Here is an 18,762-nt window from a genome sequence, read left to right on the forward strand (position 1 = left end):
CAACCCAGGATACCCATTTTCACCCCCATCCTCTTTGATCTTTCCTCAAAGGCATCACTTTGGTTACTCCCTGACTCAAAACCTCCAGCGGCTCTTCTGTAATCACAAGACCAAGTTCAAATGTCTCTGTCTAATTTTCATGGCTGTGCAACACAAGGTCCCATGTTAGCAAGCTTACCTGACTGCACTGTGTCCTAACCCTGTGTTTCTGCTGTAGCATCCATGCCCCTTCCTGTTCCCTAAACATGCTGTGTTCAGTCCTCTCTCAGAGGTAGTGGTATTGGCGTGGGCTTTGGAGTTACGCATAGCTACCTTCTAATCCCAAATCCACCACTGACCTTGGCAAGTTGCTTCACTTTCTGAGGATCTGCACCCTCTTCTGAAATAGCCTCATATGGTGCTTGATAAGAATAAGTAAAATGAACAGATGCAAACCCACTCTCATTCCTGAAATCTCCTTCAAAACTAGCATCTATAGTGGTGTCTGATACCTGGTTCCCTGTGCTTGTGTTTCTCCTTGTCTCTGTTTCCCTAAGACTTAACCATTCAAAGGCCTAACCTGAATCCCGCCTCTTTCCTGAAACCTTTCCCAGCCATTCCTGCCCTATTTGATCTCACTTTTCTATAAATTATTTCACCCATGTGTTAGTATTTAATTATGTGCCAGCCCTGTCAGTGAGACCCCATAGAGAGGCTTGAGGGATAATTGACTGTAATAATTGAGGGATAATTGGGTTAATTCTTTGTTAGTACTTCCTGGGTCTTGGAGCTGCCTTCTCTTTTGTCGCTTATCAACTAGCAGCAGCTCCTCCTGCACCAGCAGCACCAGATCCTGGTAGTTTGTGGATACTTGAGGGCTAGTTCTCGTCAGGGTCTTTCCTGCCTCTGGATTTTGGTTAAATTTGTGTTTCCCTTTGCATGTTATCAGATAGCGCTTCCAAGGCACGTGTTGATGAAATCTCTTTATGGAAACTCCAAGATAATAACACTAGGGACGTTGAGCACACTATTCGCTTCAACAGCCTGGTGACAAGAGATGTGTACACTTTGCTGTTTCTTGAAATTTACAACTTACTGTTACTTCAGAAGAGATTAAGAGCAAAAGTGCAAGTGGGGAGGGCAAGGTTGTTTAAGGGGGGTCAAACATCTGACCTAGATTCTATGATTCGTTCATTTAACCGTACCTGAAAATGTTCGTCTTCGCCTGTGTGGTGGCATGTTTATATCGCATGATCCATAATTCCCCACTTAGTAGCAATTAGTAGCTCAGGTCAGCCTTACGAAGTAAAATTATATGATTGTGCTTTTACTGGAGCAAAGGTTTCTCTGAGGTCTGGGGAGAAAATAGACCAGGAGGGCTGAACGTTGCACTGAGTGTTGGGCCTTCTTTTTTATTGGACCGCAGTCTACTCACTCATCACTTTCTCCATCAGGAGATTTTGGGCCTTTTCTTTCCCCTGTCATGGGTCTATGCCAAAGTCCAGATATAATTATCTTTGTCTGGAACTTGCTGGGGTTTTTTTCGGTGTAATATTCGCCCTACCCTAACATCTTCACCAATATTCCTCCTTTTTCTTCCCCTTGCAAAACACCCGTACATAGCTGTGTGCATAGTTTTTATTTTTTTTTTATTTTTATTTTTTTTAAAGATTTTATTTTTTCCTTTTTCTCCCCAAAGCCCCCCGGTACATAGTTGTGTATTCTTCGTTGTGGGTTCTTCTCGTTGTGGCATGTGGGACGCTGCCTCAGCGTGGTCTGATGAGCAGTGCCATGTCCGCGCCCAGGATTCGAACTGACGAAACACTGGGCCGCCTGCAGCGGAGCGCGTGAACTTAACCACTCGGCCACGGGGCCAGCCCCCTGTGTGCATAGTTTTTAGTTCTATGTGAGCTTCCACCACAGCATGTCTACTGACAGATAAGAGGTGTGGTCCCATGCCTGGGAAGCAAACCCAGGCCGCTGAAGTGGAGCATGCCGAACTTTAACTGCCAGGCCTTCAAGGTTGGCTCCTGGCTGTTCTTTTAAAGAGCGAGGGCCATGAAATGTCTTCCTTGCTAATTTCCAGGATACTTATGTTCATTTGATAAGCTGGTAGTTTCCAGCCCTATATGGTTGTTAGAATCATCTGCAGTGTATTCAAATCTACCAATGCCTGTGCCTCATCCCCAGAGAGTCTGATTTGATGGATCTAAGATGTGGCCCAGGTATTGGTATTTTAAAAAGCTTCCAGGTAAAATAATAATTTTACAGTGGAGAAACTTTAGCCAATCGTTCAAAGTTAACGTCACCAGTAAGGGGATATGTCAATATCATGAGCCTGATATGATGAACTGAGAAGACACAGCATCCGTTCTGTGGTATTCTTGCCAAAAGTGTGTAACATACGTTTAATCATGAGGAAATATTAGCTAAGTCAAAACTGAGGGTCTTACTACAAAATAACTGGCCAATACTCCTCAAAAATATTAAGGTCATGAAGGTAAAAGAAATTCTGAGCTACTGGCCCAATTAAAGAGACTGAGGAGACAAAACAACCAAATGTGTTGTTTGGAGCCTAGTTTAGACAAAGTACATTCGTGGAAATGTTGATGGAACTTGAATAAAATCTGTAGATTAGTTCATTGTTTTCTGTCAATGATAGTTTATTGATTTTGGTAATTCTATTGAGGTTTTCTACAGCATTAATATTTGGGAAAGTTGAGTGAAGGGAATATGAGAACTTTGACTATTTTTGGAACATTTTTGAATGTCTGAAATTATGTTAAAATGAAAAACTAAAAGAAGAAAAGATAGAAGCTTCCAGGTAATTAATGAGTTGCCAGAGTTGGGAACCACGTCTGTAAGTCATCTTGCCCAATGCTGTCAAAGTAATCTTCCTGGAAATATTTTGTCCTGTTCCTGACCTTCTCAAAGCATTCCAGTGACTCCTATCTTTTGCAGGATGAAGCTCAAATTCCTTACGCTGCCAGTCAAAGACTGTGTAGCACAGCCCCAATCCAGTCCCTTGATCTGTGCAGTAAGACCTGAACCTGCATTTCCTCTCCTGTCTGAATTGATTCCAATTACTTTCCTTCTTTCTATAACACTCTTACTGTCTTGCTCATCCTCCTGAATTGCTCTACATTTTAAGGTCCATTTCAGATCCTGTCTCTTCATTGAAGCTTTGTATGAGCATTTCTGTTAGAAGCCGTCATCTTTCCATTCTTTGAATTCAGGTATGTATGATGGTGTGGAGTGAAAACATGAGCTTTAGATTTAGAACTACGTGAGTCTGAATCCTGGTTCCATCTTTTCCCAGTTCTTGGATAAGGGACAAATTAATTGACTTCTTGCAGTTTTAGTTTCTCATTTGCAAAATAGGCATGATAGTACCTACTTCAAAGGGTCATTGTGAACATTAGATGAGGCGCAGCACACAGTACTTTTTGTCCTCTTGTGTGTAGCTCACTGGTTCCCAGAGGGATTGTGGGTGGTGCAAAGGCTCTTGTTAAAATTTCCTGCAAAGCTTTTGAAAGATATTTGTGCCTGGTCATCACTAAGATGACAGACGCTCTCGAACTGAATTGAGTGCTTGGGGCTTTAAGGAATTCAACTGAGATTTTTTCCTGGAACCAAATTTAGTAATTAAGTGGCCTAAAGACAGAGGGATGTAACCCAACAGAGGGAGAGGGAGGGACAATGGGTGTCTAAGTGGGAGAAAGCTGTGATGCCCCCCACACCCATCCCTTTGCTCTCAGTCAGACAGCATGGAGGAAGTATGATTCCCTAGTGAAACTCTTTAAACCGTGAGTCCTGCAGAGCAGCCCTTCACTAATCCATTCCCTGCTCAAGTGATATGGACATAGGTGTGTCAGGTCCCGACTGAGCTGAAAACTTTACTCCTCTCTCTGCTCCCTCCATCCACACAGCTCTGTGCCTGGTGCTTTGGTTTGGCACCAGGACCAGACCTCTAGTTGGTCTAAGAGGACAAAGCTGGGAGGGGCAGGCTGAGAAGGAAGTCAGATGCCAACAGCCACAGAAAGAGACAGGTGAGCCTACAATTGTTCAAAGGCCACAAATTCTGGGTGTGTCTCAAGACTGTTTCTGTGTTTGGAATTTCCACCCCTTTGTGACCATCACAGGGACTCTCCCTCCTCCTGTTTCCTTTTCATAACACTATCTTTCCTTAGTGCACCACTTTGATGGCCAGAGAATGGTTGTGCAAATAGTTGATGATTCAGTAAAATGGCTTTTCATGGGGACTGGGAACCTGACCCTGTTTCTTCCCCAAAGAGGCTGAGGTTCATAAAAGCAAGCTTTTTTGAAGGGATGTGAAATTCATAAGGGACCTGACTAACCTGTGTGCATATCACTTGGGCAATGTGGTGTCAGGGAACAGGTGCGTAAGTGAGGGGAAATACAGAAAAGAAAATGCTGACCATTTGTCAAGTCCTGAAAACGAGGAGGCAAACATCATTCTGGAAGGTGGATTTTATTCAGGAGACCTCAGGAATCTTAGGGTGCCCTCTGCCCATATTATAAACATTTATTTGGGTGGCAGATGAGGATAAATTATGGAGTTGTGCATTGTTGGGTAAATTACTTTTCTCTCTCTGTTTTTTTAGTCTGTGAAAATGGGGATATCACTCATAGGATTTTTTTGTCAAGATTGTAGCTACATATAAATCCCCTAGGAATAGTGCCAGGCACATAGTGAGCGCTGAGTAAGTGTGAGCTTTTATAATTCTAGGACTAGGCAAAGACAAAGACAGGACAAAGAAACTTAGGTTTAGGGTATGTAATTATTGAGGAATTTGAGCAGAGTTTCAGCTTCAGGTAATAAATTAGTAAAAGTAACAATATTTATTTATACAGGTTTCCTGGCCCTGAATTCTCTAGCTCTCGTCATAAGGAGGGTACCTTTCACATGGGAAATTTATTTCCTGCTTTCAAGGGGAACAAAGTTTCAGGTGGGTCAAAATTTCACGTTAAATTAAACAAGTAACTTTAATTCAAAATAATCAATGTGCTATTGTGGGATATTTTAAAGCAGCCTGCCCTGGGCCTCAACAACTCCCTCCTCTGAAACTTCCTTGGAAGTTTCACATATTAAAAGTTGAGCTGGTAGATCATTCCATTATTTCACTGAATTAATCCTTTATTCTTTAAGTAGTTCAGTTCAGTTAAACAGTTGTGTCTCATTTCAGGAGGTGACTATGGCAGGTGGGTCCCCAAAGTTAGATCTATGGTGCAAGCCATCAGATATTAATAAGAGACATTTCTATGGAAACAAAGGAGAACAAAGGTTAATGTTTGGAGAAAACTATAAACCAGTTTCTGTGCTTAGGTGGTAGCCAGTGAAGACAATTTCTAGATGTCAGGGTTGAAGCATCCTTTGCAGTTTGAAATATCTCTGATGATTTCACTGAGTGTTCAGGTAAACTTTATGAGTAGCTTACACAGCAACAGGCATGAAGATTTTCTAAACATGAACTATTATGATGATCTCTCAAATTTATATCAAGTTGTTCAGTTTCAGGTTGCAGAGCTTCAGGGAAAAGAGCTGCAGTATTTCTCAATGACTCCAAGTCAAAAGAGAGAAGACTTAGAAATGTTAGTTTGGAGAATTGTAGCCAGATACTGGAGGAAACTAGAAGAATTTAAGATCCTGTCCAATATTTAGGTAAATAACAAAACTTCAAAGAAAATTAACAGTGCTGAAATCTAATATCCACAATTGTGCTATAGTTTATACTGAAATATAATTTTCTCTAAAATCATTCATTTTTTTACCAAAGATAGTCAAGTTAGGTCTACTTTGTTTGCAAAATAAATCTGGTTTCCATATACTTGGCTTAGTTATTTACATAAGTACAGCAAGAATAGCAATTGACCATACAGTCTCTTTTAAATTTGATTTCCTGGAATTTTTCATGAGGAATCTTCAGATTGAACTTTTAATAACCTCTTTTTTTTTTTTTTTAAAGATTGGCACCTGGGCTAACAACTGTTGCCAATCTTCTTTTTTTTTTTTTTCTGCTTTATCTCCCCCAACCCCCCCTGTACACAGTTGTATATCCTAGTTGCAGGTCCTTCTAGTTGTGGGATGTGGGACACCACCTTTACGTGGCCTCACGAGCAGTGCCACGTCCGCGCCCAGGATCCGAACCCTGGGCCGCCACAGCGGAGTGCGTGAACTTCACCACTCGGCCACAGAGCCGGCCCCTAATAACCTCTTAAGATTAAGAAGCCAAGTCAAACATTTGCCATCAGATTCCACGTGCAATACAGATTTGGATGGATTCCTCTCTGCTTGAGATTCCTGCACCTGCCAAGAAGTGATCTTCTTTACTCACCTGGTTAAGCTGTCAGGAACCCTGTAAGTGGCTACCAGGCTGTTTTTCCAAGGAGCTTTATTAGCTTCATAAAGTCAACCTTAGTTCCTTAAAGCTGTTTGGTCAAAACTGAGTTTATACATGTCTCTCTCAAACATGACATTTTAGTCAAAGCTTTGGTAACATAACCAATGTTTCCAATTGTGTCCTGTTACAAAGAGTACAGTTTCTTGTTGAACTTATACAAGTAAATATATTGTCATGAAAATAAGAATACTCACTGAGAGCTTCTGATTCTGGAGGGACCAGTAAGGGAGGAAAAGTAATTGTTTAAGTTCTGCTTATAAAGATATAATTCACCAAATTGCTGTAAGTCATAGCTTAACAGAAAAGCAAGAAAATATTGTCTTAAATCTGGAAAAACAATAGATTAAAACAGTAATATTTGAGACAAAAGCCATAAAAATTATAATCATCCTCATCAGTTCATGTAGTTCTGTAATTAGTTATTTTTCTGCTTGAATCCAGTTTTCCATTTGTTCTCCTGAGGTTGCCTGGTGATTCAGGGTGATAGGAACAGTGATAATTCTAAGAAGTTTGCAAGGTTTTGTTAAGGCTCATATTATTTACCCAGTGAAGTGTCTGTCTTGATCACTGGAGATTGTGGGAGGTACACCCCAAGTGGGAAACGTATTTCCTAACAGCTTCTTGTTCACCATGAGGGCAGCAGCTTTGGAGAAAGGTAAGGCATTAATCCATGTGGAAACCATACACACAACAGGAAGAACATATTGTTAACCCATACAAGTGGCAGTTGAATGAAGTCCCTCGGCAGGTGCTCAAAGAACATAGAGGGAGGAGTTCTGAGGTCTCTCGGGGCTAAAATAGTTTTTCCTATGGTGAGTGAAAGAATACAAAAACTGAATAATGAGGTTTTCCAGGGAGCCAGGAAGAACCAAGCAGCCACCTTGGATTTCTCATAGCCCCAACACTTAGTTTAATTTACAGCTATTGTTCACTCATCTTAATTTCTCTGATTAAGGAGCAGACTGTTACCATGTTACAAGGACATTAGGATGGTGAAAAGTCTGGCAATAAATTTTTCAGAAGCAGGATAGACTTCATCCACATATACCACAGTCTTTATAGATTCTATTGCTGCTGCCTTTGTATGAAAGCTAGGACATTTCCCTATACTCAGATTCAGTCCTTTCAGTGTGAGCCTCAATTTTGATGATAGACAACATTTTATACCAGGACATATCAGACTTCCAGGAATTTCACACGATTTCTGAAACTCTCCTAACTACAGAAACAACACAAAGAAGACTTAATGATACTTCTTATTTAGCAATGCTTCCCATGTAATTTAACATATCAAATAAGCCTAATTGGTTTAACATCTCTCTTTTTATAAGGAAGCAGAATAAATCCCTTGAAGTGTTCCAGGGGCCCTCTGGAAACTTCCAAGTTAGTTGAGGTCAAAAGACTCCATTTAGAATTTGATTTGGGGAAGTTTGTCAGAAATATCGAAAGGGTTTTAAAACACTGGTCAAATAGGATCATAGGTCACTGTGAAACAATACTTAACCAAAGTGATAATAAAAGATTTTAAAGACAAATACAGAAGGTTACATAGCTGTTAGCAAAACTTAGTTCTTACTATTGAGAAGTGTCAGTTCTTCAGTAATCAAAGATCTAGTAAAGCACAGAAAATTATGTTGAGAAAACATGAAATCTCTGCTTTCCTTTCATAATCTCATATCAGGAACAGACCAATATTCCAAGTAAACTTTGTTGTTTTAAAAGATGAAAAGAAAATTACTTCAGTAGTTCATAATACTATAAATATTAAAACTTATTTTTACAACTCTTATAATAACAATTTAATTTGAGCTAACTTGACCACACAAGGTAAGATTTTCTTTCTCTTTTTCTTTCTTCCTCACTTTCTAGTTAATTTATCCTTTTAACAGCAAGAGAACTAAATCTTAATTTTGTACCTGCTTACTTTTGATGTTAAAACTCATTCACTTAATTACATTCATTCCAATCCTTTTCCAAGGTTTCCTTTTCCATAAACCTTCTATAACTTTCTATTTCCATTTTGGTTTCTCCCTTGTTCTCTTTTTCATTCAGAAATATCCAGCTTTATTTTGGGAGAGAATTATTATTTTTTCCTTCAACAAAAATGCAACTTCATGCCGCATACTTTTCTTAACAAAAATGTACATCTTATTTTCCTTGTATACAGAGATTTTTCCCTGTTATTTTCAGCAGCTTTAATTACATATATTAATTAGAATTCCTGACCCTTAGAAACCTTAATTCCTAATGAAAACTAAGAAGTAATTGTGAATTGTCTTTTGCATTAGCATCCCATGCATTGGCAGGTTTATAAGTGCTTTTGTGACTTCTAGAAGCGTACTTTCTCATTGAAAACTTCTCAGTGTGGCATAAGACTTGTTTACTGATAGTCCCAGATATTTTTAGTGTGTAAAAGGGAGCAAAATGTAGATAGAGCTATCTCCAGTAATTAGTGTTTTACTATTTTATCTTATCTGGAAATGAAAGATATTCAATGAAATCCCCATCATATAATTTAATTTAGCAAAACTCTGAAGTTTCAAGTTACCAAATAGATTTGAGGAAACTATGTTTAAGTACACGTATCATAAAATATAATTATTGCACAAAAATTCTTATTTTATGAACATCTACATAATTCATTTGTTCTGAACAGTCATACTTAGATTATTCATGAAAATTTCTTGAGACATTAAAGCAGTTAGCCATTATCTTGTTATTTTTTTCTTACTGACAAATTTTATAACAGAGATAACATAAATTTATTTGACTAATAACCCAGGTAGAATAAAGTTGCATGTCTCCATTATATTCAATGCTGATAATTCTGAAGACATGCCTATTTTAATTAAGCTAACAAAATACAACAAGGTTTTATTTACCAAAGCTCCTTTTGAAATAGTTTTGATAATAACACCCAGAAATAGAAAAATAATATACCTATAATGTACAAACATACAGAGAGAAACAGACACAGAGCTCTTACAGCTTTTATTTTAAAACTTCAACCATGAATCAGGCACAGTACAAAACTCACTAGTTTATAAATAATTGTGTCTCTAGTAGGTGGAACAAGTTATGCTTACCTGCTTGAAAACATTTTTTGTTAGTATTTGTGGAGACGAAGACTTTTAGGATTTATGTTTGTCTTAGACAAGGAATCTTAAGGAATTGCGTTTTGGGCAAGACAGTCTTTCTAGCAGTTTGCATTTTAAAATGGCCAATTTTCTTTACCCTCAGGCTTTACTGACTGAGCTAGCCAGGCTCAGTTTCATGCAACTGTGGGCTGTTATCTCCTGGGGTGTTTATATTCCAAAGACATAGTAAAATTTACAACTTCAAAGGACAGAGAGAAAAAAATGCAAGTTTTTTCCTCTAGGAGTTTCAGAGTTATTGCTTTTTAAACTTTTGCTGCTTTTCTTAAGTGCAGGGCAATTGCACTTTCAATGTCCTGATTTTGATTTTTTTTTACTATAGCCAATTTAAAGGATCTATCATCTGGCCATTGACAAGTAGGATCTTAATAGTGACTCAAACCAAAAGTTTTTATATGGCTTAACCAGAGACACAAAGTGTCCCCAAAGCAGAGTGCAAAGGATGCAGTCCTCATAAGATCCATAAAGTCTACTCCCAAGGGGCACAGGTGATAAGGATGGTGTAGTGAAAACAATGTCTCTAGTCTCCCGTGGGAACATGGGATGCCTCCAGTCACAAACCCACTAGTTTGTGACACCAGGCAGGTGCTACTGGAACGGGATTTTTAAAGCACTAGCAAGCAGTGAAGTTTCAGATGAAAAAGCCCCTTATGGACCGAAACCCTCTATAACAAACTCCCCTGAGAGCTGGCATAGTCAGACAAAGACAGCGCTGTTTGTGCCTTTGTGTCTTAGAACCCTGGTCTGTTCAATCGGCCACCAGGTCAATTGACACTCTAGACTCTCTAGACTCAACGCTCAACACTCTAGAAATGCACCTTCCGGATGACAGAGGCCAGAGGAAATCGTTCCATTGGTCACAAAGCCAAGCTCTCAGGAAGCAGAACAAGATGGAAGGAAAAACCTCATCCTGTTTGTACATAGAGGACCCACAGCAAAGTTTGTCTAAATAGACGCCAGTCTGGTGAGAACCATAAAACTCAACAATCTGTGAGGCTGACTCAAAGAGTAGGCTTGGAAAGGCCCTGTACCTGCTGTCCTGCCCTGTGGTTCCTCCTCCTTATAAAAAATGTCACAACAGAGACAAAGGAAAACAATGACCATCTCTCAGAGGGAAGGATCAACAAAAGTCAAAAGTACTCAGCCAAATTTACCAGAGTTGCTGGGCCCTAAGGAACTAATTCCTCAAATATTTTCTGCTAGTCTAAATTCAGAGAGAGACAAAAAAAAGAAAGCCTCACCACTTATCCATTAGACCCTGCAGACAGAGGTCTGGGAGGCCGATGTGGTAAGAAAGCTGACCTTTTTGCCACCTTCTCTGTCATACGTCCCAGGGTCTCTTAGATGCAGCAGTGACAGAGAAAAAGCAGTTTCCCAGCTGGTGGTTCTCCTGGCTGGCTCCTCAAAGCTGTCAGGGAGGGGGAAATTCCCCCGTTTACATGTTGAGTTCTTATGGCTGGACTAATAATAAAATTAAAACAAGCCTAGATTAACAGGAGAAAAACCAGTTTGATACATTTGCATTGGAGATCAAGGAAAAAATGATGCTCAGAGAATGAACAAAGCAGGCAGTTTATATATCTTTTTATACAGAGAGATAATATATTTGTGAGGATTTGACAGGACAAAGAATCTTGGGTTTGGGGTGCAAAATTATTGAGGATTTGAGCAGAGTTTTGGCTTGAGGTAGGAAATTAGTAAAAGTAGTAAGGTTTATTTATACAGGCTTCCTGGCCCTGAATGCCCTAGCTCTCATGATAAGGGTATATCTATCTCCTGTTACAGGGAGAGCACCTTTCACACGGGAGGTTTATTTCCTACTTTTAAGGGGAACAGAGAAGGGGGAAAACTTTATGTCAAACAAGTAACTTTAATTCAAAATAACCAACATGCCACTTTGGGATATTTTGGGGTGGCCTTCCCTGGGCCCCAGTAGGAGTCCATTCAACATCTCTGGGAGAGCGTGTCATTTGAGTTTGCTAAGGGCAAGGGGAGAAGGAAGGATGTTGAAGGTAGAGGGCTGCCAAGGGCAGGAAGGGAGAAGTGATAGACTTTATCTTGAGGGGAAGCATGAGACTTTGTCCTTCAGTCTAAATGGTCCATCACTTCAGTGAATCAGACCCAAAGGGATGAATCTCTAAGCTTCCAGGAATATGGCCAGTGACCTTTTATGGGGTGAACCAAGACATTCTGGCTTATCAAGTAGCTTTAGATTTCGTGGCTGAGGAGAATGTGCTTGTTGTGAAATTTTTGTTATTTAAGGCTTACTCTTTTCTGCTTTTCCTTCTTCTCATTTCCTGCAGTACTGAGGTGGGAAGGGCCCCGGTCCCCAAATAGGTCCCCTATATTTTGCAATAAGGTTTGTTTCCTTTGTTGAGGGATGGATGTATAGCTCTGAGTTTTTCTGGTTTTTGTTTTTTCTTTGACCACCAATTAGGGAAGGGATAGAGATGCTCCTTTCTCATAATGGAGCCATCTAAATCTCATCTTGATTCCTCCACCTCCAGGGAGCCACACCTTTTCCTGGCCCTCCTAGATCCTGGGGCACTCAGAGGCCATGCAGAGCAATATGTGAGGGGATAAAACCAATAGCAACAAAAAACAAAAACCAGGGGTGAGTAGGAACTGTTGTAATTACCTCTATTTCCTTAAAGTATGTGTTCCTTTCTCCCTTCCCCTAATCCACCCAGATATTTTAGGGCTGAGTCCTGACCTCTGGGCACAAATCTGGTTTCCTTGTACCTGCTATGGTTTGGTTCCACCCACCAAAACAATAGGCCTATTTTTTTCTGTAGTCAAAAGCCCTCGTGTTTGGCCCCAGGAGTTTCACCCTGAACTTGTGCCAAAGCCCACAACTTCCTGTTCTGTTCCTTCCAGGTCATCTTGGAATCTGCAGGCTTGTGGGTGGGGTAGGGGGTCCTGAGTTGTGATCAAGGAAAGGGGAAGGTTGTGGGAATCCCAGACAGTTGTGCTTGGTAGAGTCTTCTAGGCCTGTTGTCAGAAGAAGCACAATTGTGGGCCAGGACACCTGGGTCCTGGTGCTGGTGACTGAGCTTTCACCTGGAATGAGTAGATTTGTTTCTCTAGGCCTTAGCTTTGCCTGCTGCACAAGGAGGAGATCTGACTACACGAACTCAAGCCCTACAGCTTGAATGCCCTGGCCATGCATTGTCTTTCCTCTTCCTCATGGAAATCTTTATCATCCCTTCATGGCCCAAGGATGCAACATCAGATACAGTAAACTTGACTAATGTCTGTAAGAGAGAGGACTAACTCCCAGGTACCATGTACCCAGTTGGCTGGCCTTTTAGGCTACAGTGGAGAGGGTGGGTACTTTTGGCCTGGTGTTATTTTGGAGCTCTCTTTAGTAGCAGGAGAGGTGGGGTCCTGCCAAATTGTGAAAATCTTGACTGCCAGCTTAAGGAGTCTGGACTCTTGTGAGTGGTGATCTTCCAGAGGCATTAAGTGGGAAGTGACCTGGTCAGACCTGTGTTTTGGGACATGTACTCTGACAGCTGGTTTGCTGGGAGAACTGTGGATGTGTAAAGTTCACATGAGAGTCTGAGATCTGAACTGGGAGGTCAGAGGGCATTGAGAGCAGGGGACAGGAGAGCCATTTGAAGAATTGGCGGGCCTTGGTGAGTGACTGGAGAGGAAGGGGTGGTGAGGAGGAGGCCTGAAGATGATTCAGAGCTGCGTTTAGTTTGGGTTTTTGGGCGGATCAGATGTCATTAGCCCTGCGATAAAGATGAGGGATTGCTTGGTTAGGGACTGAGATGCTAAACTCAACTTTGGATTTTTATATATGACAACTGTGGACTCTCCAGGGGAAAATACTGTATGGGCATTGGGGAGAAGCTCTAGAAGGAGGCTGGGACTGGTGCAAGTAAGTGGTGGCACAGGCGAAGATAGAGAAGAGGGAGAGAACCCAGAGTCTGTGCCTGTGGGATGCTGCTCAGCCTGGTGTCCTCATCACAAGCCACAGGGCTGAATCCTAGTCTTCATCAACCTTTTCTCTATTGATCAGAGTGACTTTTCAGGTTTTTGGCGTAAATGTATATTCTTAGCCTGGGGCTCACTTATTAATTGCCTAAAGGAAAGGAAGGACTTTTGGAGTAAATAATAGAGAAGAACATGCAAACAAAACACATCCTATGGTACACTTTAATACTCATTATAAAGCATAAAAGCACAATCTGAGTTTCAAGTTTTGTTGAGAACGCTGTATCCACAGGGCAGAAAGGGAAAGGTTGAGACAAAGGACCAAGGGGAAGAAGTAAGTTAGAAGGATTAAGCTAATAGCTAGTCTACTAGGTCTAGATATCTCCTTGGCAGGCTCCCTATAGGTTAAAAATTACCTGTTAATTTCTTGGGAGTAATATGTTTTATATGTACACTTTGCAACATAAAATACTAATAGCCAAAAAACATGGTGTACTTACTAATTATCGTACAGCTGACTAGTGCAACAGTGTGTACTAATAGAACAAGTAATAGCCAACAAATACTGTGTGCTTACTATGTGCCAGGCAGTGTGCTAAACGCTTTAAATAACTAGACTACCTCATTTGATTCTCACCATAGCACATGCACTGGGTGCTTTTATTAGTCCCATGTTGCAGATGAGGGGGCTAAGGTGTCATCCTTTGCCCAGGGCCTTGCAGTTCATGAGTTAGAACAAGAATTTGCAGCCAGGCTGCCTGGGGGACTCCATAGCAGGTGCTCTTAACCTCTCAGCAGTCCAGTGGGGAAGTGATAAGGTAAGACTTCTCATAGAGTGGTTCTAAGACCATCTGTATGAGAATTATCTGGAATGTTTGTTAAAAATTGAGATTTTAGGTCTCACGTTGGACCAAATAAAAGAATTTCTCAAACACTGATATTTGAGATTTACTGAGTTGGGGCTGGGTGTCTTGGTTCTGGAAGGCAATGGGACTCTTGGCTTCTCTGGTCACCTGCAGTTTGGGCCTTGTCCCTCTGTATAGTTGACAATGTAGTCTATGCTGCTTTCTTTCTCTGGGCTATTGGAGGAGTGCATTCCATTCCGAGAATGGGTGAAATCACACTGATGTTAATGCTGGAGGAGGTATTTTGACACAATGTCTTGCATTCACATTTTCCTTTCACCCTTCCTTTGCTTCTCTCTTCTTTATACCCTCTTCCCTTGCACTCCCCCTCAGGGGTGGGTTTCACTTCTCTGCCTGTGCCCTGGGTGGGACAGAGATGGGAGAGGTCAAGGGAACACGGTGTGGTTCGCTGCTCAGTGGGGGATGTGCCCTGGGAGAGGAGGAGTTGCCCTGTGGTTCCTCTCAGGCCCAGACAGGCTCTCATGTGGAGGGGGAGCTTCCTATGAAGTTTAGCTGCTTCATGCTGAGAGCGTGATGAGGAGAGTGGAGTTGCGGCCTGGGATGTGAAGTGGAAATCCTGTCACCCACAGCAGTGGTCTGCACATGTCCCCATCTTTTCAGAAATGGACGGTTAATCTCCCTAAGGACTCGGAGCCAGGCAATGCAGGTAAACAGGCGAAAACGTGAATTTTCTCTCATCCACGAGCAGGTTTGCAGGGCTGATCCAGTTTCAATTTCTACCTTGAGTGAAGACAACAGTGAGTTTTATACACTTCACATTTTTGGCTCTTCACACACTGTGGCCTTGGGGAGATCCAGGGGTGTGGGACAAACCTGAGGAGAGCTGGTTCTGTGTCAGCTAAGCTACCAGTTTCCTTCGTTACCATGGGAAAGTCACTCACTCACTCGGCACTTGAGTTTTCTTATCTGAAAATTGTTGGATTTGGGTGATGTAATCTTGCACGTTCCTTCTTGCTCTCGAGGTATGATTCTGTGATTAGTAGCAGGGAGGCGGGGGCAGGTGTGACAGAGCCCTGAATGCTGCTTCTTTATTTCTGTCTCATGTGCCTGCCTTCCCCCAAATGAGCAGGCAGTGAGTTCTGTTGGTACCTCCTCCTGCACAGCTCTGTGTTTCAGTGGCCTGAAGATGCCCACTGTGGGTGCGGTGAGGAGAGTCTCTGGAGCCTGGGGCCCCCTTGGCCCTGGGGAAGGAGGGCCTGCTTGGTAGGTTTCCTGTCATCGCACAGACTTCTCATGTTTTGGTTTGATGGGACTTCCCTCCCTGTTCTCCCCCCTCCTCCACAACCTACCCCTGAGCATCACATTCAGTTTCTGGAGTGGATTATGAGTGTTTGATAACTTTCCTGGCTGCTTCCTGCCTGTGGGTCCCTGAAACAAACAGCAGGGAATTCTCATAGCCATCAGGGTCTCTGCTTCATGTTTTCCTCTTTCCCTATAGAGCCTGGCAGAACACACAGGGCTCCAGTTCCAGAGAGACACATGTGCATGCTCTAGCTCCCAGCATTCCCATATGGTGAAGGGTAGGGTAGGGTTATATTCTTAATTGTCTTGGAGTCAGCATAACACATATGTGAACCCATGTGGTGTCCTAATGTTTTGTATGTTGCTGCCACTTAAGAGTTTAGAGTGGGTGCTATGTATGTGTTGAGTGTATTACCTGTGCCTGGGTGTGTGCATGTGGGTCAGAGTATGCGGTCAATGGCAGTTGATGCTGAGAGGAAGTAATTCAGGGGCTGGGGTTGCTCTCTTTGTGTGTCTGCTTTTGCGCAATGTACTGGTAACTTGTGTTGTCAAAGAGCTGATTTAAAAGATGTTAGAAATTTCCTTAATCTGGTCTGAAATTCACCTTGTTTTATTCTTGGATTTGTAAAGTATGAGAGTGTGGGGAGATGGAGGATGAAACACCAGACCTGCCTGAATAGTCTGAGGTCAGTTCTCAGAAATAGATGTTGATTGTTTAGCTATCACCACCCTGGATTTGTGAGTAGGACCCAGAGGATGTGAGAGCTTCTGTGGCAGAGGTATCATCCTGTTTTGAGAAGATTAGAGACATGTTGACAAACAGGAAACAGATCAAATTTGTGACTTGTTTCTATCCAATATCTAGGCATTCTAAGCATTAAAAACAATTTAATTTCACTGTTATCGTCACCTGCCTACCAAGGGTGGGTGTGCTGAATTTTCAAAGATAAATGAAATTCAATCCCTATCCTCAGCAGCTAATAGTTGGTCTTTTCTTGAACAAGGCTTTCTGGACCTAATTCCCTCAGTACCCAACTCGATCTCACTAGTAGCCTTTGGGACTCTCAGAACCGGACAGGTGAGGTGAGATGCTGGAGCGGCTGATGGAGGAGAGTGGGGCAGGAGTCCAGCCCTTGCACTTTCTGACTCTCCTATTCAGAAGGACAGGAAAAGGAACCTGGGCTCCTTAGGGAGTGCTGTGGTAGGTAGTGTGGTGGGGATGGCAACTCTGTTCATCCCTCAACTTATCTCCTGGCTCAAGTTATGAGAGCGTGCCCTCCAGCACTCCCAGAGATGGAGAATGAGTGTATTTCCTTGAGGGACTGGAAACAGGATTTGTTAGCTACTCTTAAGAACATTAGCAGTGACAGGCAGGGCAATTTGAGGCCTTGTGGAATTGTCTCTAGGGAACTGGAGTTACTTTACTATGTTCAGACCGGGAAGTTGGGCATTAGCTAAGGGTAGGGCAGAGAGAAAGATGTGCAAAAACGCTCAGACCAACAGGTGACAATTTTTTTCTATGGCACTTGTACTAAGCCCATATCCCCTCTACTATATGGTATCCCCTCTACCATATTGAAGCGCTAAGTCAACTGGGGCAGGACTCCCACCTCTGTTGAAAACTCACTTCTCCTAAGGCTTCATGATGCCCTTTTTTGACTTTTTTCCCCCTTCAATACTGCCTTTGATATTCCTTATAGCCTGATGTCACTTGAGTAAAATGAGTGGGGGTAGGGTGAGTTAAATTTTTCCAGACCCCACATTCTTAGGGTTGGCTCTGGGCCCTGCACGTTTCTACTTCTCCAGGATGACCCTGGGAACTTAATTCTAACCTGGGTCCTATTGTAGCTCCTCACCAGCCCAGCTTCTCCCTAAGTACAGTTCAGCAAGAGAGAAAGACAGAGACAGAGACAGACAGAGACAGAGAAAGGGGAGACAGAGAGATGTTTCAAGCACTGGATGTGTCAGGTGTCCATGTGTCTTTGGAGTCAGGTAGACCAGAACTGGATTCATTCATTCATTCATTTATTTTATTTTATTTTTTTTGAGGAAGACCAGCCCTGGGCTAACATCTGCTGTCAATCCTCCTCTTTTTGCTGACAAAGATTGGCCCTGAGCTAACATCCATGCCCATCTTCCTCTACTTTATATGTGGGACACCTACCACAGCATGGCGTGCCAAGCGGTGCCATGTCCGCGCCCAGGATCCAAACCGGCAAACCCCGGGCTGCCGAGAAGCGGAACGTGCGAACTTAACCACGGCACCACCGGGCCTCAGTTGTTTCTAAAATTTTCTCAGTCATTCTAAGTGTAGCAATGTTTCCTAATGGATGTCTCTCTGCTTTCCCTTGTGGTATCTACCCCTTTCTATCTTTGTATTATAATAGTTTCTCATGTCTTATCTCGTGTCTTAGGCTTTATGTTCCTTGATAGGGACCCTGCCTTTCTCATTTCTGTATCTTTCATGGAGTCTAACACTGAGACTTGTACCACAGTAGGTGATTAATAGGAGTTCATGTACACATCATGAGGAAAAGATTCTCAATCACAGGTACATTGTGTCTGGTGTCTCAGGTTCACACATTAACGCTACAGGGTCCTCCCCGCTGGGGTCAGACTTGTGATGACTGGTGTGGGTAACTCCTCTATGAGAGAACATTGCCGTGTTTGGTGTTTGTTTTCAGGCATGTCATTGGGACTAAGAATTGTATGTGAATATGGGGTAGAGGAGCAGGAAGGGGTAAGGAGACAGATATAATTAGAATGGAGGAATTATACTGGAGAGTAGTGGTAACAAAAGTGAGAAATATTAGTAAAGAGGAAGAAATGTGAGCTTATCTGGTTGGCCAGGGTAGGCCACTGTGGATTCTGAGTAGGAGAGTGAACCAGTTTTTAGGAAGGTAATGAGACAGCAGTATGCAAGGAAGATTTCAGTAGAGAGTCCAGAGACAAGAAGTCAAGCTGTACTTCCAGCAGCAGAGTTGTTGAGGGCCTGAGTTATTTAGGTTTGTGGGAATGGGAGAACAACACAATTGAGAGATGTTAAAAAAGAATCAACAGGCTCTGATGATGTATTGAATCTGGGAAACAAAAGAG

At 42.1% G+C, this 18,762-nt stretch overlaps 1 long non-coding RNA gene across 3 annotated transcripts in view; it reads left to right on the forward strand.

The window, feature by feature from the left end:
- LOC111775444 (uncharacterized) overlaps nt 1-18,762 on the forward strand; it is a 49,401-nt gene that overhangs the window by 16,288 nt on the left and 14,351 nt on the right. For 2 of the 3 annotated variants that reach the window (XR_002811132.2, XR_011422424.1), the window contains one exon: nt 4,855-4,949. This is a non-coding gene — a long non-coding RNA (uncharacterized lncRNA). Of the gene's footprint in view, nt 1-3,130; nt 3,216-4,854; nt 4,950-18,762 lie in introns of all 3 variants that reach the window. The other variant, XR_011422423.1, reaches the window with a different exon arrangement.

Source organism: Equus caballus, chromosome 10 (genome assembly GCF_041296265.1).
Source record: "Equus caballus isolate H_3958 breed thoroughbred chromosome 10, TB-T2T, whole genome shotgun sequence".
NCBI classification, from domain to species: domain Eukaryota; kingdom Metazoa; phylum Chordata; class Mammalia; order Perissodactyla; family Equidae; genus Equus; species Equus caballus.